Raw genomic sequence first — 25,702 nt, forward strand, 5'->3', positions numbered from 1 at the left:
TTAACAAATGTCCCGTTGCCTAATGTGCGATAGCTTCACTTGAGGCTTTTGTGCCCAAATTGACAAACTGACAAGATGTACATTGTACTTGAACTAGGAGTGTCTCCAAGGTAAACTGTTGTGCAATGCAAATAGGCCACACAGCACATCTCAAAGTAATATAGCATGCAGCTTAAAATATAACCGTATCTTTTTCTTGCCTTAGTAGATGTGCTGCGTCTCCTTCCAAACAAGATTTCTCCTCAGCTGTGTGCCGCACCATCTAGATTTAAAAAAGAAAACACATTTAATGGTACTGCATTCTTTTAAAATAGCAGCATGAAAACAGCTTAGAATCAGTGATCAGAGAGCAGAAGATGAAGACAAAAGGCATCAGAATTACATTAAAAATTTTTAGATTACATTCAAGAGGTTTTGTTGAATGTCCAAATTTTATGGGATTGCCAATTAATAACGGGACTGACTGTCACTCATGCAACACCATGTGGGCTGTGGCAGTAAGCTTTCTCATCTTTTGAACTCTTCAGTCTGGAACTCTTGATGAATTATGCTGACACTCTTAAAACTCAAAGTTCTTATGCTGAAATTAGGAGCAGTATATCCGCAGCTTTAAGGTTTTTCCAGAATCTGGCCTCTTGAGATGTATTCTTTTACTTGTGATGCTTTATGCATCTGGACATCATGCATCGTTATTCTGTAAGACATGCATCTGTTTGATAATTATTTTTGAGTCAAGGCTCCAGTTTGACGTGAGGACCACAGAGAGAAGCAGAGCAGGCCTGGTGAGGTCTCCCCAAGGCTAGAATTCAGCAGATTTTCAGCTTAAACAGCCTCCCCAGAATGCCAAACAAGGGTAAGAACAAGTCCTTGAGAAGTGTAATATGATCTCAGAAGTATCAGAAATTCATCCTGAAAACTTAAATACTTATCTTGTAGGTCTTGTTGTTGAAAGTGCTAAGCTGAGTCGGACCGAGGACATTTGGATGCTTTTTTGCAAATTGCTGCTTACTTAACACATTTTCAAATACTCCCAATGGAGAGCAGGTGAATAGTTAAGAGTTTTTAAAAAACAGCAAGTTCAGACTGACTGTAGTCAATAAATTGCAAATGGGAAGGTCACAGAGAGACAGCCCATAATCATATTACACTCGGCACTATCATTCAGCAGAGGCATGATCATGCGTGTGTGTGTGTGTGTTAATATTCAGCAGTGTGTGGGACCTGCTGCTGTGGACTGCTAATGAGAAGCTGTCGACAGAAGAAGACCCTCCATTGTTCTCGGAGGAATCATTAGGATACCTATCAAAAGGTGCGCTATCTATAATATGAGGCAGACTAGTTCAAATGAGATAACCGGAATTAAAATGGATGAAATGGAACAAGGGGATGGGAAGGAGGGGACTAGACAGATTGGGCAAAGTCTGATAAAGCCAAGCAAACATCTGCTGACACTTAATCAAGCTGATCTCTAGCCCCACTTGGTATCTGCGCTGTGTTTTTCTTGCCTTTATTTATCGAGCTAAGTGCTTTGCTGAGCATCACCGAATTCTTTTTCTTCCTTTTTTGCATTCATACAGTAGAATAAATCTACAGCTGCTTTGTGCTGGACCCAGAGCAGCTTCAGAGGACCAATTAGGGGCTATAGGTGCCAGCTCACGGGCACCTTCACTACGGTTATGGGTGAGTAATATTCCTCATTTTCAACCAGATTGTCCTCAGTTGCCTCGTCTGGTCAAAAACAAGGCTTTTAAACCTTAAAGGCTACTGCAGTCATCTGTACATGATTTTAAACTAAAAAATAAGTATAAAAATGGGTTGCACCCATGGCATGGTGTCTGCATACTTCTATACTGTATATAGGCATGGACTAATAATGTCTGGATGCACTGCTGACCCTTTATGTGAAACATAAAAAAAAAGGTCAGAGACATCACAAAAGGGCCAGGCTTCCCAAAATGGCTCACTCAAGCACTGACAAAGGGGTCTCTCACTCAGGTGACCGGACCACTTACAGTACAGATAAGCTCTGTAAAGGGAAGCATCGGTAGGCGGGAAAATTCCTCACCTCCTCAGGGCCAATGGAGGAGGAGAATCAAACTGAAATGTCCTCTTTGCCTTTAAATCCTGCACATGGCATGCACGCACCACTCTGAGCCATTCATTTTCATCTGTGGCATTTTAGATCAGCTGAACTGGAGATGAACTGAATGACCTGTGGGTTTCCGTTTTGGCTAAAGGCGTTGAATCATGAGTGAATGGAAAATACATTGGTTGCTTTGCTGGATTATCAGGCTCTTTAGTTTGCTAACACAACCAAAAACCTTCTCTTTGTGCAGGTTAACTGAGCTAAGGTTCCGATAGTGTTGTCAGAGTAACGCATATGAATAGACAATACAGTTTAGTCTGTCATAGCAACCTAAATTAAAAACCATCTAAATTGCGATTTTATTCATATAACTGTGTACTATAAATGCTTTCTTATCCAGGTATTACTTTAGCCTGCTCAGCCATTATGTCTCCATAATGTGCTTCTGGGAAGATTGTGATGCAACTGAATCACTCACTCATGAAACAGCATTCTGAGAGTAATCTTGTTTTGGTCACATCTCTGTCTCAAGCTCATGCAGCTGCAGAGAAATCTGACAGAAAATGTTGAATAAAAGAGAGAGCCTGAGGCAGCGATTTGATTGGTTCTCAGCATGAAAACATGTCCTGAAAACAACACCTCCGCTTTGTTGTGCATTGTTATTTAAGCTATGTTAATCATAAATTAGATAAAAAATGTAATGTGTTCACCCGCAGGCAACGGGTAAAGTATTAAACCTGTTTAACAGCCTGCGGTCTATTACATAAATGTGTTTTTGTTTCTTCCTCTCGGGTTGATGATTTTGTGATTTGACATAAATGTGGGCACTTTTGAGATCAGCTCACAACTAGCAGAAAATTGGTTATAAAATAGGATAATACACAGGTGAGCACCATGTTATATTCTGCCCTGCAGTTTCACAGGAGAGCACACTATCTTACAAATATTGCATTTATACACAACTAATATGCAAAAGCAAAACTATTTTACACAAAGCTTAATGCTACCTGGATGTGAACAAACCTGCAAAAGTTCACTGTCAACATATTTCATTAGTTTGCACTATATTCACAACTGACAACAAAACCATGTAATGTTTTTATGGTGTTTCTTAAAACTTTAGGGTTAGGAAAAGCCCAAACATAACATGTCATAATATGTCGGACACAAGACATGTGTGTGTCCTGTGTTTGGTACACCCAACTATCCATCTCAACATATTCTCATCAACGGTTTTGTTTGATGACTTTTGTTTTTGTTTGTTTTGTATGTTATCTTACGAAATATGACGACCTATTTAATAACCATGCCGGGTCACTGTTATGTTACAGTAACAGTTTAGGCACCAAAAGGTGACTGTGAAACAGCAACGTGACAGGTCAGTTACGCACCAAAACGACTGGTTAAGTCTAAAAAAAAAAAGAAAAAAAGTTTGTGGTTTGGTTTAAAATAAGTACTTTCAGAACCCTGGTCCCCTCAAGTAGTACTTCTGGGACAAAAACGTACAGTAATAAATATGTGGAATTCATACGAAGTACAGTGCATTGCTTTTCATAGCTATAGTTATGGAAAGTTCATGACCAGAGCCTGTCCATTTTGACCTCCTCCCAATTACTTCTACGTTATATTAAGGTGTCAAGATTAAGACACTACAGCCATGCCACTGGCTCTATGTGGCAGTATGAAGGCACTGTGGTGCCTTGAGCCATTTGCTAAAATTAGCATGCCTAATATTAGCTAATTAGTACTACAGTAAATTTCACTTGCTGATCCATACGGTAAACAATCTGTTCTACCCATGTGCGAAGATGGTAAAGATTAGGTATCAGCTGTGAATGGTTAGGGGCAGGATAGCTCTTTGGTCAGGGGATAGGACCTAAACATATCTGGTTTCCGGAACGGTTTGTGTAGGGACAGTAAACACCAAGTACAACTAAAGCTAACGGGAATGTTTTGGTCATAAACCAAAGTATTGGACAATATGGAATTTGTCCTAAATGAAAAGTTAAAATGACCACCAAAGCAGTTTATTATTCTTTAGCTGAAAATGAATAATTATAACAAATTTAATGGCAATTCAGTATTTGAGTCATTTCACTTAAAATCACAAATGTCAACCTCATGCTGGTGGCAAGAGGGAAAGACAGGCGATCACTGAAGTCAGTAGAATTCATCCATACTATATACAAAAAGCAAATTTGTTATACAAAACATGATTTGTAGAAAGCAGGACTATGTGGGGGGAATTAAATTGTAAAGACTTATGGAGGTAGCATCCGTACTTGGCGAGGGTGTGAAGGAACAGCATCTCGCATTTTGTTATTGTTGTACTGGATGTTTGATTCATGCCTCCCAGTGCAGCATTAATAAATGTATGTCAAGAAGTAATGCAATTTTAATTTCAAAGGGGCTTTTACATAATTTTACCTTTAATTTGCTGCCATCTTCTTTAGAAAGCCAACTAAATTGACGAAGATCTATTTTATTACATTTTAGCTTGTTACTAGCTGTTAAACTAGTTAAACTGTTAAACTAAAAATTAAAGATATAAAATCCTGGATGACCTATAATTTTCTGATGTTAAACTGTAACAAAACTGAAGTTATTGTGCTGGGCCCTAAACACCTCCGAACTTCATTATCTAAAGATATAGCTACTCTGGATGGTGTTGTCCTGGCCTCCGGCACTACTGTCAGAAATCTAGGAGTTTTTTTTGATCAGGATATATCCTTTAACACCCATCTAAAACAATCATCGAGAACAGCCTTTTTTCATCTTCGTAACATTGCCAAAATTAGGAATATCCTGTCTCAAAACGATGCTGAAAAACTAGTCCATGCATTCGTTACTCCCAGGCTGGACTATTGTAATTCCCTACTGTCAGGTTGCTCAAATAAGTCCCTTAAGACTTTCCAGCTGATCCAGAATGCTGCAGGCGCGTTTCGGCCGAGAACTAAGAAAAGAGATCATATTTCTCCTGTTTTAGCTATTCTGCATTGGCTTCCTGTAAAATACAGGATTGACTTTAAAGTCCTTCTCCTGACCTACAAAGCCCTAAATGGTCAAGCACCATCATATCTAGAAGAGCTCTTAGTACCTTATTGTCCCACTAGAGCACTGCGCTCCCAGAATGCAGGGTTACTTGTGGTTCCTAGAGTCTCCAAAAGTAGAATGGGAGCAAGAGCCTTCAGCTACCAGGCTCCTTTCCTGTGGAACCAGCTCCCAGTCTGGGTTAGGGGGGGCAGACACCATCACCTCATTTAAGAATAAACTGAAAACTCTCCTCTTTGATAAAGCTTATAGTTAAGAAGTGAGGAGTTGCAGCGTCCGCCTAACCCGGCCCACCTGCTTCTCTTCGTAGTCATCAGATTTATTGATCATATAATCAATAATATAGTGAGATTAGAGGGAGGCAGGCCAGTACAGCCTCTCATCAATGTTTTCATTCGTTTCCTTTTGTATGCATCCTGTCCCAGAACTGCTTGTTACTAACCTAGCTCTGGGGAGTTTACTCCCCGAGTCGTATATTTCTTCTTCGCAGAGCCATGCTCTGCAATTCCCTTCAACGCCCGGCCGCGTCTTTCGCGTCCGCCCGCATCCACCCATGCTCTGCAGCACGTTACATCCCACAACGTCCTGCTGTGACATGAACTACAACGACTACCTTCAAAGTCACTGGTCCACTATCTTTAATGCGACTATTATCGCCATCACACCCCCAACCGGCCCCGTCAGACACCGCCTACCAAGAGTCTGGGTCTGCCGAGGTTTCTTCCTAAAAAGGGAGTTTTTCCTCGCCACTGTCGCAATAGCCACTGCTAATGCTTGCTCTTGAGGGAATTACTGTAATTGTTGGGGCTTTCTAAATTATAGTGTGTGGTCTAGACCCACTCTATCTGTAAAGTGTCTCGAGATAACTGTTATGATTTGATACTATAAATAAAATTGAATTTAATTAAACTCTACTGTATTGTCACTTGGTAAGAATTACGTGGAATCAAAATGAGACAAGACCGCTGAGTTTCATGGTCACCTTGTCCACAGAGTATTCTTGTGTATTATTCTGTGTCCTTACTCTGTGCGGTGTGCAGGCCAGCCGAGAATCTGCTGGAGGCAGCAGCATATTTTTTCTCAGCTACAGCACCTTAGGGATATCATGTTCTCCAGCACAACCACTGCAGCACCTACTTTATTAACTCCTAAAATTCAAGATGGCTCATTTTTCTTTAATACGTTCCTACCTTTTTGGACACCAACCTTTGTTTTTGTCACAAGGCTTTCAAATTCTAGTACTTGTAAATTAAGTCCGTAAAATTGGAGTGGTTATAAACACCAGGTATTTTGAGGTGTATGGCTGTTATTTATTTAACACTTCACATGTTCTTGATCATGTTTGCACATACAAGTGCGGCTATTAAATATATATATATTCATGCATTATTTGTCATGTTTTGTTTAGGATCTTTCATAATTTTCACAGGGCCTTAAAGTAGACAAACGACTACCCTGTTGTGCTACCAACATAGCTGAACATCAATATTATACAAGCCAATGACGATAAAAAAATTTAACATGGAGAGTTTGCTTGTACAAATTTCAAATATCTAAATGTCAAGAGTTTTTGATATGTTGTTGCAAAATACACATTGTACTTTATTAATAATCAAAAAAAACGATACATGTTAAATTTGAGTCTTAAGTATAAAATGTCTAGATGTGTGTGCAGTAACTGTATTTCCGTCCTACAAAAAAAAAAAAAAAATAAAATTGTAAATCCTAACCCTGTCCCCATATGTTCACAGCTACATCCTGGCGCTTAAAAATGACACTTGGCATATTCAAGCACCGACAAGATGTGAAGGGCATGTGGGCGACAACCCCCCCCCCATTCTGGGATGTTCTGGCCGCAGTTTGGTGTTGAGGAAAAAAAAAATGAAATGTGTAAATATGTTCTGTACAGTTTGTGTGTTTCGGAGTACTTCTAGTGCCAGGTTTCCGCTGTGCCAATCTGTAGCAGCCATGGAGCATCCTGGACTTGCTCAGCCATCAATCAGTCGCCTGCCATGGCTGAGTGCTCACGCACGAGCGAACACACTCCGTTCAGAGAAAACCAAGGCCACCCGCTACTTTATTAAAAGGCTACAGCTGTTGTTTATGTGGGCACGGAGCAAAAAAGATTTTCTCTCCCAAGATTCAACACAGAAAACAGGTCGTGCTGCTTCGTCATTTTCTCAGTTTCGCTGCTTGTCATACTCAGCTGATAGCACTCTGGGAGGAGATAAATTCTTCTCAGTTTCACGAGTTCATAGGACATCAATTTTACATTTGCGTAATGCTAAGGACTGTATTCCCATTGGTAAGGGCTTTAAAAAGCTAACCACAAAAGTAAGCACAACCCTGTGGCCTACTACACCAAGCTGCATATCACAAGAAAACTACAAGTACAACATTAAACTGACATATTCAGGGGTGAGATAGAGAGAAAAAAAAAAATTATATTATATATAATCTTTTTATAAATAATTTTTTTCTCTCTTGTAGTTTTAAGTTAATGTGTATATATATATATTTTTTTTCTCTTGTAGTTTTGTTATATATAAATAAACTTGTGTTGACTTAGGGTCATATTGACCCGTTTTCAATTTTTGTTTTATATAAGAAAATATGGGACCTAGAAATAAGCGCTGAAAATGTAAAGAAGAAAAATTTAACAATTTAAAAACGTTGGAAAAAGCAAAAAAATGAAAAAAAAGGCGTCAAAAACACTCAGAGAGAGAGAATTGACTCTATACCTTTTATATATATATATATATATATATATATATATATATATACACACACACACACACACACATACATACATACACACACACACACACACACACACACACACACACATATACATACATACATATACATACATACATACATACATACACACACACACACATACATATATAAATAAAAAATGCCTTGTTTATTGATGTATTTTCAGAAAAAGACATTCACAAATGCCCCTTAATCTTAACACTAACACTTCCTGGCTTCATGCTAAAATCAGGATGCTAACATGCTCACAGTGAATACTAACATGTTTAGGAGGTATAAGGTTTACCATGTGCACCATTATCTGTACCAGTACTTTATCTATTCTGGGACAGGGGGAAAACCCCTCTGTGATTGGTTTAAGGAATTACAAACCAGCCAACCGTCCTGTACAGCGCTAAGCGCCGGATGCAGCGATGCCCTTGCAAATTAGATAGGGAAAGGGGAGGGATATCTGGCGCGAGAGAGACGTGCCGGATGTCAGGTTTTATCACAGCACTGTACATCCGGTAAGCTACAGTACAACAGCAACAGGCGGACGGTTGAACAATGTTGTAATGTATATGTGCAATGGTCAATTCATCTTTAAATTATACTTATATTATCCTCTGCTTGCTCTAGAAAACCATGTTTTCGCATTGACTGAAGTATGTATAAAGTGCAGACATTTTTCACACAACTTTTGTATTCATGAAACAGCAAAATTGCTGTTTGGTGCATATTTATCCATGTAGCTCTCAGTCTCGGCCCCTGCTACCAGATGGGTCTGACCCATGAGTTTGCTGGGAGTCAGAGGGAGCACTGCCCCCCTGGTGGCTGAAACAGGTAATTGTATTGTTTAAAAAAAAAAAGAAATGAGTGGAATAATTACATCTGGCATGACCAGATATTTTATAAATACCTTAAATAACACAAAACAACTAAATGGTGGTAGGTAATACATCTGATTTCATATGCTGCTTTAGGAGAAAAAAAAATATTAGCCTACCTGGCCGACGATGGGAGCAGCAAGACGTAAAGGTCTTAGGTTTCCTAAATGCCATGTATATACATTTGATGTCAGCTTACTAATTGATTGCGCGTTTTGTGTAGATTTGTACTTTTTATTATTATTATACGTTTTATTCCACTTGGTTTTCTTTTTTTAAACAAATTTTAAGATTATTTTTTTGGGCATTTTAGGCCTTTATTTAACACGACAGCTGAAGACATGAAAAGGGAGAGAGAGGGGGGAATGAAATGCAGCAAAGGGCCACGTGTCGGAGTCGAACCCGTGACGGCTGCATCGAGGTGTAAACCTCTATATATGGCCACCCGCTCTACCAACTGAGCTATCTGGGCGCCATTCCACTTTGTTTTCAACAGTGAAGTGGAGATGCCTCGTTTGGAGCTGATGGGACACGCGTAGAACTTACTGGATACACCGTATCATTTACCTTTTTGTGGATCTACTGATCGCTGTGGATTACTTTTTTTTCGTGTCATTGGATTATGGCAAAGTACGGATCTTTTTTCTTAAGGTTTTATGTGATTGCGCTTCGTTTCGGCGTTTGGAGAGGCATCTCAACAGACTGTAGGTCGAACGCTGATTGTTCACGGTTACATTTTAGTTGAATTAAATGTTGGGGTATCCTGCCACCGTCTGTCTATTGTGTTCCAAGACAGCCGTGCCGCGATTGGATTTCGTAAGGACGAATTGTTAAGTTACAATGTAATTTAAAATCTGCTTTAAAAATAAACATATGTTTTGGAATATAGCTAATGTTCAGCTTCGGCAGCTTTACCTATGCGCTTAAATATCATAGACTGTTACAGTCTATGTAAAATATACAATGACTGAGGAAGCCTAGTGACGAGTCCATAGCAACCAGTTTGTGTGTTGAATTTGTTACCCAGAGTGCTTTGGTGAATGGTTTCAAGGTTTCATTGTTTTATTTCATGCGAATACTAGTTTACTAGATGAGTTACATAGTATTTGAAGTAATGCAGTAATGCAAGTGTGCATTTAGTTTCCATGCTTATTGCGTTTCCACAACTAGGTTAGTGAGTAAATCTACTGAAATGGCCACCACACCATAACAGAGGAGTGTGATGTATAAGATGAGAATGCAGAGGTTAAATCATGTAGGTCATGGCTTTAAAAAAAAATAAGTGGCATCTGCACATATTTACCAAGTGTTAACCAGTACAGAAGGCATCTATAAATTGATGGGGAGGGTCATGATTGTTTTCACAATTATTTTGGAGGGTCATAGAAATTCTGTTTTTACTAAAAGGTCCCAAAGCTCCTCTGGTGGCCCTTTATATAAATAACAAACAGTCCCTTAAAGGTTGAATGTTTGCATCGACTGATCTATTTGCATGGCTCGTTCTTTTCAGGCTGCAGCTTCAAATGGTGCGGCAGTGTTTAACAAGTATTGGTAAGCTGTATAGCTTTAGGGTGATATGGAACTGTAGGAGGTATGAAGATCAAAGATCGCTGGGCTGGCCATGTAGGAGATGTACAATCTTGCTGCTGGGTATTTCCAGAATGCTGTTGTAAAGGGTCGGGGTGGTCATTGACAGTCACCACTGGGGGTCTGTGAACATAGTGCTCTTCCCATCGAGGAGCGTAAACAGTCTGCTCTTAACACCTTAGGGGGTTTCCCCTACATACATTGAGCAATGAATATCAGGCATAATTTTATTTCAGCATAAATGAATGCTCCAACAGCAGAGGAATGAAGCTACAATATAATACTTGAGATACATTTTCCAATATATTTAGCCATTTACTGTATATACAGTATGCCATACACAACCCTATATTCTGTACAGTGTATTGCTCGAAATAGGTTATGTAATCTCAGGGGTATCGTTCACCATTCATTTCAAATGACTTACTTAAGCAAATACGTTTGCTGCTTACAAGCTTTCAAACGGGACTGCAGTATGTGGTTAATCATACGAATGCTTTAAATATCACATACACCGCATGGGACGGGATTCATAAATAATGTGACGCCATCAAGGAGATTGCTCATCTATAATGCATGATTTTGTTTGCTTCACATCCTGTTGGGCACTGCACTTGTCATACAGGACAAAGATCAATAGACACATGGTAATTCATTACTGCATACAGAATGCATTAAATATTAAAGCTATTGTGTATTTGTTGTAGAAACATCCCTGTAGGTGAGAATACTTTCAAAGCGCAGTCGAAATGTTGGGAATATCTGGCCATAATTTCATTGGCAGAACTAATGTACAGTATGTTTTGCACAGTATTACGGTCATCCATTCTCACTCAATGGATGACCGTAATACTGTACAGTACATACAGTACTAATTTCATGCCTGATCTTGCTTTGCTACAGTACATTGCAAATCAGCTCAAAAGTCGGCTTCCTCTTCGGCATCACACAGCAAGGGGGTGGGTTTAGAGTCAGAATTTGTCTTTTTGGAGAACTTAAGGCTGTCTTGAAACTTTACTGTTGGCAGTCTTATTAAAAATACCATGGTGTAATATTAATGAGATTGCTAGAGAGTCCCTCCTCCTCCTTGAAATCAACATCTTATGTTCAATTTCAACTTATTTCCACAATTTTAAATCTATATTGAAAATCGTGCACACAGTCAAACACCTGAATAAAAGGCAGAATTTATTGCACATGTTTATGCTCACACTGCATTTAGTGCTGAGTTGTACAATCTAACTGCCTGGGCAGCGTTGCTTTCTTCAGTCTGTTTGTTCCGCGCTGAATATCTAAATCTGCGCATGGCAACTAAGGGGTGGTTAAGGTTAGGGAAAGGTTATGGTTATTGCAAATAAACTACGATAAAGTTGTGCTTAAGACCTTTACACTTGTCCATGGTAGGGAAAATATCATGCTACAGTTAACAAAAGTGAGCTGTGATTCCACGTCTGATGGGATGCAAACTCAGGTTTTTCATATAAAAGTTGCAACCAGCCCATCCACCAATCTCCACCGCCACACCCTTCTATTCAGCTTCTACATAAAATTACTCACTACTTACCCTGTTAGCACTGGGTGTAAATTGGGACCTACATAATTGTCCTATGTTAACATAATTCCTTAGGTTGTGGGCTCAAGACCTCATGAATAACTGCATCTACATTTCTTCATGGCTTACCTGTAGGGTATTAGAATATTCAGAAACAAACAAAATCAGTCATACTTTGGGACAGTTCGACAATTGCGGCTTCCTACGATATCTGCACATGGCAACCACAGTAATGGGGTTAGGGAAATATTGTTATAGCAAACGAAATCCGGTGAATATATGGTTAGGGCTAGGCAACAATAACTTTCAAAAGGTGGGAAAGATGGTAGCAATTGATAAAAGGTGAACATTATTCGCTGTAATGAGCTACTTGCCAATCTACACCCCCCACCTCCACATTCTTGCTCTTCACTACATATAGGGCATGGCACTCTCTATATCACTTCCTATGATGCATTCCTGTATTCCGAGGAGTCTGGGCTCCAACAAGCACAATGTCAACACATCCCAATGCATTTTCAAAAGTGACAGAATCACATCTGGCTCTAAGGAGATTATGTTGCACAAATGCATGTATAGTTCATAGAGTAGATGAAAATTAAATATTTTAGGGCACTTTATACAGCCACTCACATTCGCTAAGTACAGCTTTAATGCATTTCAAGCAGCAAGTAGGTGACTGAAAGCAGATGCTTACCTGGGCTTTAAAAGATAAGCCGATTCAAAACTAAATTAACATCTGGAAAATAATTCATAGGACTACCTTCAAGGCAATAAATCAATGCACAAACAAAGCCAATCATGAGGTGTCTGTGAGTCAACCGAGCGCATCAGATTGGGGCTTTAAACATGGTATCAAGGCTAAACAGAGCTGCAGAGTGGATGTTCACCAGCAAGCATGCTGTAAATTCAGGTCAGATCCCTAACAGATTTATGCTCAGTGTTTCTCTCTCTATGCCTCACTCACACACAGTCACCCCCTCCCTTGGGAGCCACAGGTGCTGGCAGTGATGGCTGTGAAATGAGTTCTTACTGAATGAGAGTTTCAGCCTCAATGTGAACCCCTCAGGTTGGCAGAAGACAATGCTCTTGGCATGCTTCAGTTTCTCTCTCTTTAACCAATCTCCATATTCTCTAACGCTATTCTCATCATTTTTTCTCAGACATGTGTCCCTTGTCCTCTTTTCCGTCTCTTCCAGCTTTGTCTTTGTTCCAGAGCTTATGACGATGGAAATGCTTTGAGCTGCTATGTCACCGAGACATTTTTTAAGTGAATACAAAATTCTCATGTGGTTCTGTTTTGATGATCCGCTGCCTCATGTAGCTTTGTCTTGAGTTTCTTTTAATACAAACTCTTACAGATATTCATTTAATCCACTGTTCAGAACATAATGAAACTTTGTTTTGCATTTTGTGTGTCATCCTGTGAGCTATTTCAAATGCAGTGTTGGTCCATTTTTGTACATTAAACTAGTCAAAAACCCTTATGGAAAATAACCATGCCATACTCCACCGACAATGACAAACGTAAGATAGTATAGTGCTAATTGGGGAAACTAATGCATGGTTTATTCTGCATGGTCAGCCACATAATTAACACAAACAATCAATTGAGTTTTTAATCTGAGAGATTACGAGCTGTGGTGCGCTACAGCAGCGCAAGAATCACAAGCCCAAAAGTGGGTCAGCTTTACCGAGCAGAAGGTCATATTACATTTCATCTCATTTTTATCCTTTTAATTTTGCTACATAACAATGATGGCGGCTTTTGACATTTGGAAATAATCAAAAGGAGTTACACACTTTATTCACTACCAATGCAATTGATTTCACATATCTGGGAACATCAAAGGAGGTTTGTTTCGAGTCAAGAACCTTGTCCATGCTTTTTTGATCTTACCTACCTGTTTTCATTATTGTCAAATCAAACCCAGTTTTATGGATGCGCGTATTCATCAAATCCAACCTCTTCTAATTACAGGGAGTAAAAGGCAGTTCTATTTCGGATGAAAGCCTCCTGACAAAGTTGGCATTGTCGAAACGAGCACTGCATCGCCTCTTTTATCACTAATAGCTGCCAAAGACAGCTGAAATACATGCTGTACCATTTGCATTTTATTACACAAATATTGTATACACACATTCTAGATGTATACAATATTTGTGTAATAAAATGCAAATGGTCTCTATGCCTTATGCATGTGCCAATACATGACACGTAACACACCAAAGGAAATCTTGTGCAAGGGCTTAATTGAAAGAAATGTAATGCCAAAGGGCCAGCCGGCCGGCCACACCCCCACCCACCCACCCACACACACCTCCCAGGAAAGTAAACAAACTCATGACAATGTCCATTTTGTGTTCATACGTTTCCATGGCTATAACAAATCTGTGGAATTGTCTGTTAAGAAATAAAGTTTCAATATAATCCAAACCATTTATTACAAATCTTTCTTCCTACAATATCTGGGAAACATGGTGGTAATGGCAACTGATAAATGGTAAAGGTTTAGTTAGGGTTAAGCTATAAAAGCACTTCAGGGAGAGGTTAGGGTGAAATTGTGGTCACACATTCTTTAACCCATCCACCATATCAACTTCCACAATATTCTACTTTCTGCCTCACTACTTAAAAAGATTACACTTCCTGCACTGGCACTGATGCAAATTGCAGGGTGCAAAATTAGCCATAGCAAGAGCAATCGCAAAAGTGCAAAGCAATTCAACTATCAGAAACATTGCCACACCCCAGTAGGAATATAAGATGCACATGATTTATTGTGGTACATTTTGGCACAGAATTATGGTAATATTAGGCCTTTTTTCCCCAAATTTACAGCATTTCCATGCACTAGAGAGAATGAGGGAAGGGCTACTTTATGAATGAAAAATAAATGCCCCTAATGCATACAGTGATTGGATGAATGAGATGAAGTTGGAGGTCGGAGGTGATGGAACTCAGCTCAAATAATTAGGTGACAACCTGACGTTAGCAATATTCCTTGGTTTACGTTAGAGTTGTGGGCAGACTACTTAACAGGACTTACAAAATGCTAAGAAATATTTAATTAGTCACTGCACCACATTTGCATTAAACCTTTCATTATTTTTCATGGACATAGTTTGCTATGGATTGAATTAACTTCTAATTATGGAACAGGATTATTTAAATTACTGTTTTAGAAGAAAATATAAACAATTTCACATCACCTTATTGGGTAAATAACCTACCTATTCCATTAATTTCGGTCTACATTTAAACATGTAATTACTCTAAGGTTTGACTCATAGACAGAAAATATGGATCATAGACAGAATAACAAGGTCTGCAACCCAGACATGTCTACAAAATAAACAGACCTAAGGACGCACACATCTGCCAGAGCATGACAAACACACCGGACACTCTGCGACCCACCCTGCCGCTTAACTCATGTCCTGTTCAATGTCAATCTATTGGCATAAGACCAGCTCTGTTTGGGGGTCCGAAATCTGCAGAATGACTGCTGACTGGTGTCAGGATGAGGTCAGACTGGCAAAAAAAATAAAAAAAAGAAGACATCCAGACACAGCTGGAGCATCTGTGTTGGACAACACCCAGTGAAGGGAGGAAATAACAGAAGTACTATACATTATTCCTTTATGAAAAAACATTTCCAGGCAACTAGTTATCAGTCCTTCCAGACAGTCCTTTTTGCGATTGCTGCGGGCAAAAATCCTTGATTATGTGTCACGTTTTCTTAAAAAATGCGATGGAATATGCAGGATATTTATGCAATTTTATGCAATGAAATTGCGGGAACTTGCAAAAACTGCAGTTTGATGAAAAAGAAAAAAAAAGTGATTCCCCCAACATACAAAAATATATACAAATAGTATAATATGAAAGTCAAAATAATAGTCTAAACAGAGGGAAATAGAAGATACAAAAGAGACACTTTCAAAAATCGTTAATATAGACAGCAGGAGCACTTAAAATAATTTCAGATAATATCAGATATTAAGATAGCTTTCTTATTGGATACCAACTCAAAAGTACATGTCAAATTCAACCTCCAACACATATACCGTCTATGCCAACACCCTGCTTTTCGATGAAGTTCACATCGTATAATTACGTCACTTCATAACGTTCCCATGCCAACAGAGGAAAATGGCTGCTCGTGTGAAGTAAACGCAACATTTTTCAACTTTCTGCTAAGATATATGTGACTTTTTTGCAATGAAAATGCGGGGATTATGAAATCATGCAAGCCCCGCATATTTTGTGCGGAAATCGGCAATTTATGCGGCGAAAGTGCGGTGTATTTAAAAAATGCCACCCGCGCATAAATATGCGGACTTTGGCTGATTATGCATTGAATTATGCGATCGCATAATCGGGTTTTTCTGGAGGGACTGGGTTATGCTAAAACTAGAACAACTAGAACAAATTCTAAAGTCTATGAAATTAGGAAAAATTATTGTAAGTATTTGCTTAGCAGTTTAAAAAAAATAAACTCTTTGAAAGATTGGTAATATTCACATTAGGGCATGTACACATTGGTCTGATTAATCTGAGGCCAATCAGAACCAAACATGAAAAATATCTCATAGCCTACTGCTTAGCCTGATGAAGCCCAGCCATTAGACAGTGATAAAATGAGCTAAGCCGTTTACATCCTTAATTTACATTTAGCACTAATGTGATTTCTAATCACAGACCAGGGGCCTGTTTCACAAAACCAAGATAAGGGATTAAGCCGGGATTTCCCAGTTATCCTGGATGAATTTAGCCTCGACTCGGTTTCACGAAAGCGGAGGCACATAAATCACCATGGAGATTTATTCTGTGCAGCTAGCCTGCTCCCGACCAGGCTAACAGCCAGTATTTATTTAATCCTGGAGCTTTTTCTGATAACCCAGCAGTGGTTTTACACTGTTATCAGCCTGGATTAAAATACAGGTGCATATTGCTGTTCATTTAATTATTTAAAGTTGTGACCATTATTTTTTTTTTATAATTATTCATGTGACAGTCATTGTTACGTTTATATTGCTGTAAATTAAGTCTGTTACTAAGCGCAATACATACAATGCTGTACATTTCTATAGTTAACCAATGCACCTTGAATTATTTCAGTTGATACATTTTTTTTTTAATTCTTTAACAATAATGATCATGTTTGTTCTGCTTCCATGTGCATTGTATTTGGCATTCTTAGCACACAATTTGTGTTGTACAGTAAACTGGGACAATAATTTGAGGATTGTACAATTTTAAGAACATATCCTTATTGTACAATCCTCCCAAAATATAGACTTAGTTCACTGGACCAATAACTATCTAGTGATGTAGGCTACTGTACATTCATGTAACAACAGGGAGAGGACACACCAATGGTTTTTGACCTTATATTTTGCTGGGGGAAATAACTGATGAATATATTCTGTTCCATTCATGTTTACAGTGTGCATGGAATTTATCACTTCATTATCTTTGTAGTTTCTAGATTTTAGTCCAATTTCTTAAGTGTCTTTATTTTCTATGTCCATATATGAAGGAGCAAGGCATATAATATGTAGAGAAGGAAACTCGCCCTCTAAAAAAAAAAAAAATTAAGTTAAAAAAAAAGCGTGGCAGATAGTCTAAAAATACATAGTCTAAAAATATACATTTAAGAACTACTGCTCTTAACTGAAACCATTCAATCAGTCACTGTCATTTGCATAAACAAACAGTTGTACACTTTCCATTAAAAGCGAGCAGTGGAAGTTAATGGATTAATTCTTTTTATACAAATATAAAAAGTGTGTTTCACATCATCATACTGCCACAAGAAGCTGCTGCTCACTCTGTATAAAGTATGTACAATGCGTATTCTCCATTTTGGCATCAGTAAATCTGTGATCGACCTCGCAGTCTTTTGAGGAAAGCTGTGGACGCGCATCTATCTGAATTACTTCAGCCTGGCTCGACCTAGTCACTCCTCCTCAGCCTGGCTTGGCCTTCGTGAAACGCACCAAGCCAGGATCCACTGATTAGACTAGGTCAAGCCTCGCTTTATCTGTTATCCTGGATTTATAGCCCCTGCTTCATAACATGGTTAGCGCCAACCTTTTTCAGCAATACCACCAAAATATCACATCGTTGACAAGCAGATACAAACTAAAGTCAGTCAGTCCGTCACACACACACAGGCTTCGGGAACAATCTTTATTTTTAGGAAACGTCAGATGAATGTTATTGCCCTCCCTGCTTAACCTATAACCTACAATACATAACATATCTGCTGCGCATGGTTACACGAGAGAGAGGCCAACAAACATGTTGACCGCACCAGCTGCTACTGTGCCATTTATCATAAGCTTTGGCTTTAAAAACTTCATAAAAAGGCCCAGAAAAGTAGCGCTGAATGCAAAATATGCAGATTCTAGTTCAAAGACTTGAGACTTGCACTCTAGCTGAGAGACTTGTGAGCAAAGAAACAAGCACACCACAGCCAAGGCTGCAGTTTGAACATGCAAAAGGCCAGCGCAATTTGCAACTGTGTGTGTTAGTTAACAGAAACACCAAACTAAAGTTTAACCCAAGCTAACCACTCACAGTAATGCATCATTACTGCTAATTCATTGCTAAAATGACAAGCTTACCACAAGATGAGAGCAAAGCTATTCCATGTTTGTTAAAGAATAGCATTTGGGACTTTATGAACCATATTCTTTGTGATTAAACCCCACTGGTGAAGACGGAACACACATCTAAACTAGGGTTTTTTCCGTCTTTGTTGCATTTAGTGTTGCTTGAAATATGACCAAAAACGCATTTTAACTGTAGCTGGGACAGACAATGTGTAATTTTCAGGAATACGTAATTTGCTGCACATTGGAGCTGACGCAAAGTCATGACCTGCCATTCAAGTTAGAATAAGTGGTCAACAACTAGCGCAGATATAATGAGAGGGCGATTAGATAAACTTCTCTCTTGTCTAATGGTGGTGTAGCTTCATCTCATGGTAATCAGGCTGATTACCCTGAGTGACTTCATGTACCTGAACCAAGGCTATAAACTTTATTGCAGCCTTTAGGAAGCATATAATAAGTGAGCATAGTCAGTGACTGAGGGGCTGAAATGTACTGCAAATTTAATGTTGCTAATTGCTTCCCTGAAATAGTTCCAAACATATTTTTTCAGTTGGGATTTCCAACTCATGCTTCTGGCTATCTTATACACTTAAACATTTAGATATAAAAGCAGTAACTGCAGCATTAATATCACACTAAAATATATCCAATGAAAAATGTATATTGTGCTACATGTAAAGTTTTATACATTGACATTAAATTCCTGTGTATATAGGGTTTTGTAAATACATTTCTGATCTGCTGCTACACTATTAACCACCCAGACCTCTCAGGTCGTCTGGGACTGGTCTGCTTTCTGTCCCCAGAGTCAGAACTAAACAGGGGGAAGCAGCGTTCAGTTTTTAATGCTCCACATATCTGAAACAAACTCCCAGAAAACTGCAGGTCCGCCGCAACTCTCCGTTCTTGCAAATTAAGGCCGAAGACCTTTTTTGATGCTACCTTGCTTTAAATAATTGTTCATTTCTTATACTGCACTGTAACTTTTATTCTTGCATTTTATCTGTTTTTCATTTAATTGTTTTTAACTGCTCTTTAATGTTTTAAGTAAAGCACTTCAACTTTCCCTGTTGCTGCAATGTGCTATACAAATAAAGCTGCCTTGCCTTGGTGCCAACAGTCTTCAGCTAGTACTAAAGCCTCAAAACTGGTTTATATTAACAAGCAAATATGTTTTCTAAAATCCATATAATGCATCAATCATTTTCACTTAAACAAAAGCCTGAAAGTTGACCATCCAAAATTAAATGAAATGCAATGCTTCAGAATTTGGTGGACAGCAGTCGCATTGCCAGACCAATCTCCACAGCACTGTGAAGTAAGGTCTGACTACACCACAAATGCATTCTGGGAAAGGAGGAGAGAAAAAAAAAAAATAGAAAAAACACACACACAACACACTTTAGGTTTGCATTTCTTTAAACCAATCACAATTGTCTTTAGCCCCGGGAAGTCTTGTTTTGGTTGAATATTTGCACCCCACAAAAGAAAACGCCACATAAAATATTAAATGAAGTTAACTGTTCACACAATACAGTAATCTGAGCTATTAAAATTAGCTGGATACATGGTTAAATGTAATTTGCTCTTACCAGTGTATCGCCGTGTGTACTTCGTCCAGAGCAAAACCCCGGCAATCAGTCCCAAAACGTCCCAGTTAGAGAGCAAATTTCGTAAACGTATGCTTTGTGAATCTTTACATTCATTCCCTCAAAGATCCAAATTTTCTTCAAAACATGCCATTTTCAGCGTGTCGCTTGCTACCGTAGCTCAAAGTTTGTTGTCGTTTCCCGAAGCAAACACAGTTTGAGAACCGCAACAGAGAGCGGAAGGCGAGTGACATCCAGCCAGGCATGTATCCTGGAAATGTGCTTCCCTTGATTCAGACTAGGTGGAGAGCAATCCGACACAGATTGCAAAACAAGAGCCAGCAGTCCTCTACCTGTGGAGGACTGATTGCTAATGAGGAGCGGCTGTGCAGGTGGGGAGGTGATGAACAGAGGCAGGAACACTCTATGGGGTCAGCTAGTGGACAGGTGAGGAATAGCAGATCTAATTAGAGGGTTGATGGAGAACAATAACTTCATTTTAATGTTTCTTAAGCTAAATCCCATTTATTGAAAACCCCATATAATTATGCTGCCTGTGTGCTCAAGTAGCCTTTATTTTGTAACCAATTCTTCAAAAAACTAGTCTGTCAAAAGCTTACAAATGCAGACAGACATGAACACTCTTCTCACTTTTGAATCTTTTGGTCCAACCCGGTCTCACGGCAGTTCGTGTAAATGTCCACGTTATTCTTAATCTATTGATACGTGTTCACGGAGGACGTTTTTCTCGTTTTTTACGTGTAACTGTCACGGAGACGTTTTTCTCGTTTTTTACGTGTAACTGTCACGTTATTTTTTACGTGTAAATGTCACATTATTTTCTCGGGGAAAGGACGCCGGAAGGCGACGAAAAGTCGCTCCATAAGCGGGAGGCACCGCGAGCGGCCCTTGGCGAGAGCGCCGCTGGGACACCCCACAATAACGGGATGGCGGAGGTTGGGTTTAGGAAAAATCTTACGGGGAAAGGGCCCCTTAAATGCGGGGAAAGGGCGGGAGAAAGGGCCTTAAACGCCGGAGAAGACGCCTTAAACGCCGAGAGCGCGCCACAGTAAAACGCAGGACAAAACGCCACACCGCGGGGACGCCATCCCGGGAAACAAAGCGCCGCAAACGGGACGCGATCCCCGCTCGCCCGGGTGAAAGTCCTGTGTTGTTTGACCCATCCACCACCCCGACCAATCTCCCTACGCGGATTTTCGGCTTTTTATATTGCTCCCTACAATTTCGTGCTGTGGCCACGAAATATGCTTCCCATTGAAATACATTAGTTCACATTTTCGTGTTGTCCACCACGTAAAAAACGACAAAAACGTCTACGTGAACACGTATCAATAGATTAAAATAACGTCACATTTACACGAACTTCCATGAGACCGGGCTGTTTGGTCTCTTGGAAGTTTAAGCAGAATCTGATGTGGTGAGCTAGAGACAATGTCTGCAGTGTTTACTGTGACCCCGAAAAGGAAAGAAAACAAAAACAGTAATTGGTTTCACTGTGTCCATATTACTGTGTGATAGACTCACCAGAATTGTAATAGAGCTAAGAGAAACTTGAAACAGACTAGATGTTGGCATAGACTTGAGAGTAACCCTGTCATGAAACTCTTTTCAAACACAAATGGGTGAGAACAGAGAAAAGTGACTCGCTGCGTCAGGAGTGTGGCTTTGGCGTTCAAAAGAAATTCAGCTTCAGTGTTCTCAGATATGCACTGAGGACACAGGACATGTCTGAACATATACTGTATGTGGTGACATGCAGCTTCAAAGTGCAACTTAAAAATGCATTGACGACAATGGACGTTCATCGTAACATCTCTCTGTTGTGACATATATCGAAGAGTTGCTCAGCACCACAGGGCAATTTCTCTGGGATTTAAATGAGGGGATGTGGGGAAGTTACTTTGTGCCAAATTTACCTTTTAAATTGTATTCTTTTAACACAAGGTAGTATTTTATTTATTTTTTTATGTATTTGAAATCTTGTTCTCTGCTGCCACTCTCCCTGTAGAGATATTAGTTCTGCTTGTGTAATCAAGAAAGAGATTCATATGATAATATATTCTAGTAATTTATTCTTTGGTGACCCTTTATCACCTAAATAAGTACAAACTGATAGAGCTGTTGCTTTCAGCGTGCGATTATTTAAAAAGGCCAAAATGTAAGATCGCTTGTCAACTCCAACTTTGTCTTCTGCAACGATCTGACTGTGTTCTGACAGGCATGTTTTCAAGGGTGACATCTTCAAAACTCTTTGATAACACATCAAAAAACTAAACAGCAAATCTGAGCGAGAGCCACTGCAATATATTGTATTTAGGAATAAGTAGAAAGATAACACAAAGAGAACATGCCAACAACAAGCAGCAATTCACAAATACAGAATAATACACATGGTAACAGATTGAGGGATTAGTGGACTAAAAAGGCCAATGAATAATAAGTGTATTTAGCCTGGATTTAAAAAGAAAGAGAAGGAGGGAGCACGTCAGATATCTAACGGCAGCTGGTTTCACAACTGTGGAACTTTAGCAACTGCAAAGGCTCTGTCACCTTTTAGTTTGAGTTGGGATCGTGGGACATACAGGTGAGATTTGTCGTCAGATCTAAAAGACCTCTTAGTGCCGGAGAATAAGATCTGTGATATAGGATTGAACCTGGCCATTAAGAGCCTTGAAGGCGATCAGCAGGGTCCTAAATTGGATTCTCAAGTAAAGGGGGAGCCAAGGAAAAGAGGCTTTATAGAGGCTTATTGGGGTAAAATACCTCACAGTCAACCAGTCAACATCCTTGCGGCTGAATTTCGGACCATCTGTAGGTGAGTTAATGAAGACTGGGGAAGGCCTTAATATAAGGAATTGCAATAGTCCTGTCTGGATGTAATGAAGGTGTGAATTACTTTTTCCATATCATGGAAGGACAACATTGGCTTGAGTTGAATGGCTTTTAACTGATAGTAACTATTTCAAACAACAAAAGTGATTAGTTTGTCAGGAAAAAGCTCAGAATCAAATATGACACCAAAGGTTTTTTTTCCATGCGACTTCACATTCGGGGGGAGGTTGCCTAGCTTTGTGCTGAGATGACTGCTGGACTTGAAGGGACCAAAGATAATTACTTCAATTTTGTAATTGTTTAGCTGAAAGAAATAATTTCCCATCCAACCTTTAATGTCTTTGAGACAGGAGATGCTGTAGATTTTAGGCTCACAAATGTTCTCCAAGGAGACATGAATGTTCTTTTTTTTTCTGTATGGAGCCCTGTTACAGATTTTTGTGGAGAGGACTATGCTGTCTGAGTTAAGTTTCTATGTTACATACCATTTTAAATGAAACACTGGAAATGTTAAAAATTGAAATAAAGAATAAAATGATTAAAAGAAAGGGCACAACATCATGGGGGAGGTATAGGATTTGATATCCATGTCCTTATTGTCAGACAGGTGATCTTTTTTCCAGCTACGCTCAGCTTCTGACAAGCTACCTAAGGGTAGGGAAAGACAGTGGTCATGGAATAGGGGAAGTAGACTAAAAGGGGATAAGACCTACAAGGATGGGCAATGTAAACAAAGAATTATTTTGTCTGTTGTGATTTTATCATTTTATATGCTTCAGTCTATTATTTTTTTGGTAAACATGTATGTTTTTGTCAACTGAATATTGACTTAAATTGTCATGCCTTTGTTCATTATAATGTAAACAGAAAAAAACATGAATGAATTAATGAATTCATGCACATATGTTATGAATTAAGTTTCAATCAATACAAAAAAAAATTTATTCTTCCAAAAACCAAAAACATAATTACTCTCGTAACCACAATATTAGAAGAAAGTGTAGATAATGTTTGCATGTACATCTAATGTTGTTGTTGTTGTTTCTGTTAAGGAGATACACATGTAAAAACTGGGCATGTTTTCAGTAATGAGAAAACGTCTAGAGTTAAATAGGGGGTTAATTTATACTTAGCAAAATTATTAGTTTAGTACATTCAGTGCCAAGCCATTTCAACCTGTGAATCCGTGATGGTGGCTCACCCGTTGACCCTTGTTATATTGTGAAATGCAGTGAGGGAGACTTTACTGTGGCAAGAGCTATTTAACCTCTCACCCTAACATTGGCTGCCACCTGGTAAAAAGAGCACCTCTGCCCTTGCCAATTGAGTTATTCCCTGCCATTTGGCAGGGATAGACTGTAGTGCTCAACCATGCAAACAAGCTACACAAGTAGATATGAAATAGTAAACTGCCACAGTGATATACAGCACTATGTGGGTGCACACTGAGAAAAACTCTTAGGATTTTTTAACTTTTGTAACAGACCTTTCTCATCAGTGTGTCTCACCCAGATGCGTATGCACACATGTGCGCACACACACACAAGCGCTGCAGAAGTAATATTTTGTTTTTCAGTACTTAATCCTCCTCCTGCCTCACCTTCTCTGAGATCTGCAGTATCCATTACATTGGCCCTTGCAATCCCCCCAAGATTACTTTATCATCCATCTATATCTGTCTCTCACTTTATTTCCCAACCTACTGTATCCTTCCATCCCTCACTGTTTTCCTCTCATATACCCCCTCTCCTTCTCCTCCTCTATGTCTCAGCTAAATTATTAATAGAAACCAACCTCTCAGACATCAGTGGGTTGTAAATGACCACAGCCTCTTTTCCCCCCACTTCACAAAGATAAAAAGAGAGAGAGAGAATAAAGGTAGAATAGGAGATAGATAAAAAGAGAGAGTGAGGAAAGAATCAGAAACAAGAGAGAAAGGAAAAGTAATTAAAGTGAGGGGAGAGACTAGAGACCCCACTCAATAAATCAGAGCTGCCGAGCAAGCCGTCAGTCTCCAGGCTCTCTTTATTGGTCAATGAGGATCAGATAGTATTAGTCACTGGGGTCTCGCTGTATGTGATTGGATGGTTGAGAGGTGTGTGTGTGTGTGTGTGTGTGTGTGTGTGTGTGTGTGTGTGTGTGTGTGTGTCTTTGTGTCTGGAAGGATTCCATCAATAACACATGGATTGGGGCCACAGGCAGAGACAAGCAGTCATGTTGGAGATGGTGGGAGAGGTGCAGAAGAAGAGCAGCATCCTTGTGTGTGTGGCTGAGTGTGTGTGTGTGTGTGTGTGTGTGTGTGGCTGTTTGTGTGATGCATATGTGTGTATCAGTATGAAAGGACGAGAGAGAGAGCAGTGAGAGAGAGAAGGAGGGAGGGAGGGAGGGAGGGAGGGAGGGAGGGAGAGAGAGAGAGCGAGAGAGAGAGAGCGAGAGAGAGGGGAAAGAGACAGAGAAAACAAGTGGGGTATTCATGTTGGGTAATGAAAGAGCGTACAGCGGGAGAGAGAGCGCAGGGATAGCCGTCATTAGATGAGCTAGTCCTCCTCACTAATGATCATCAGGAGCAGCAGCAGGAGCCTGTGTGTGTGTCTGTGTGTGGATCTGACTGTGAGTGCATGTGTATACCTCCGAGCACGCGCACCGTTGAGACTGATAAATCATGATTCAAGGCACCCTTACCATCTCTCACACCCACAAGCATTAAGAGTGT

The 25,702-nt window shown here is 39.5% G+C and overlaps 1 long non-coding RNA gene across 1 annotated transcript in view; it reads right to left on the bottom strand.

Moving 5' to 3' along the window:
* Window positions 1-200: 200 nt before the first annotated feature.
* Window positions 201-25,702, bottom strand: part of LOC120554339 — a 284,663-nt gene continuing 259,161 nt past the window's right edge. Inside the window, exon 3 of the long non-coding RNA XR_005638372.1 lies at window positions 201-262. This is a non-coding gene — a long non-coding RNA (uncharacterized LOC120554339). The remainder of the gene's footprint in view (window positions 263-25,702) is intronic.

This window comes from Perca fluviatilis, chromosome 24 (assembly GCF_010015445.1).
Source record: "Perca fluviatilis chromosome 24, GENO_Pfluv_1.0, whole genome shotgun sequence".
Lineage (NCBI taxonomy): Eukaryota > Metazoa > Chordata > Actinopteri > Perciformes > Percidae > Perca > Perca fluviatilis.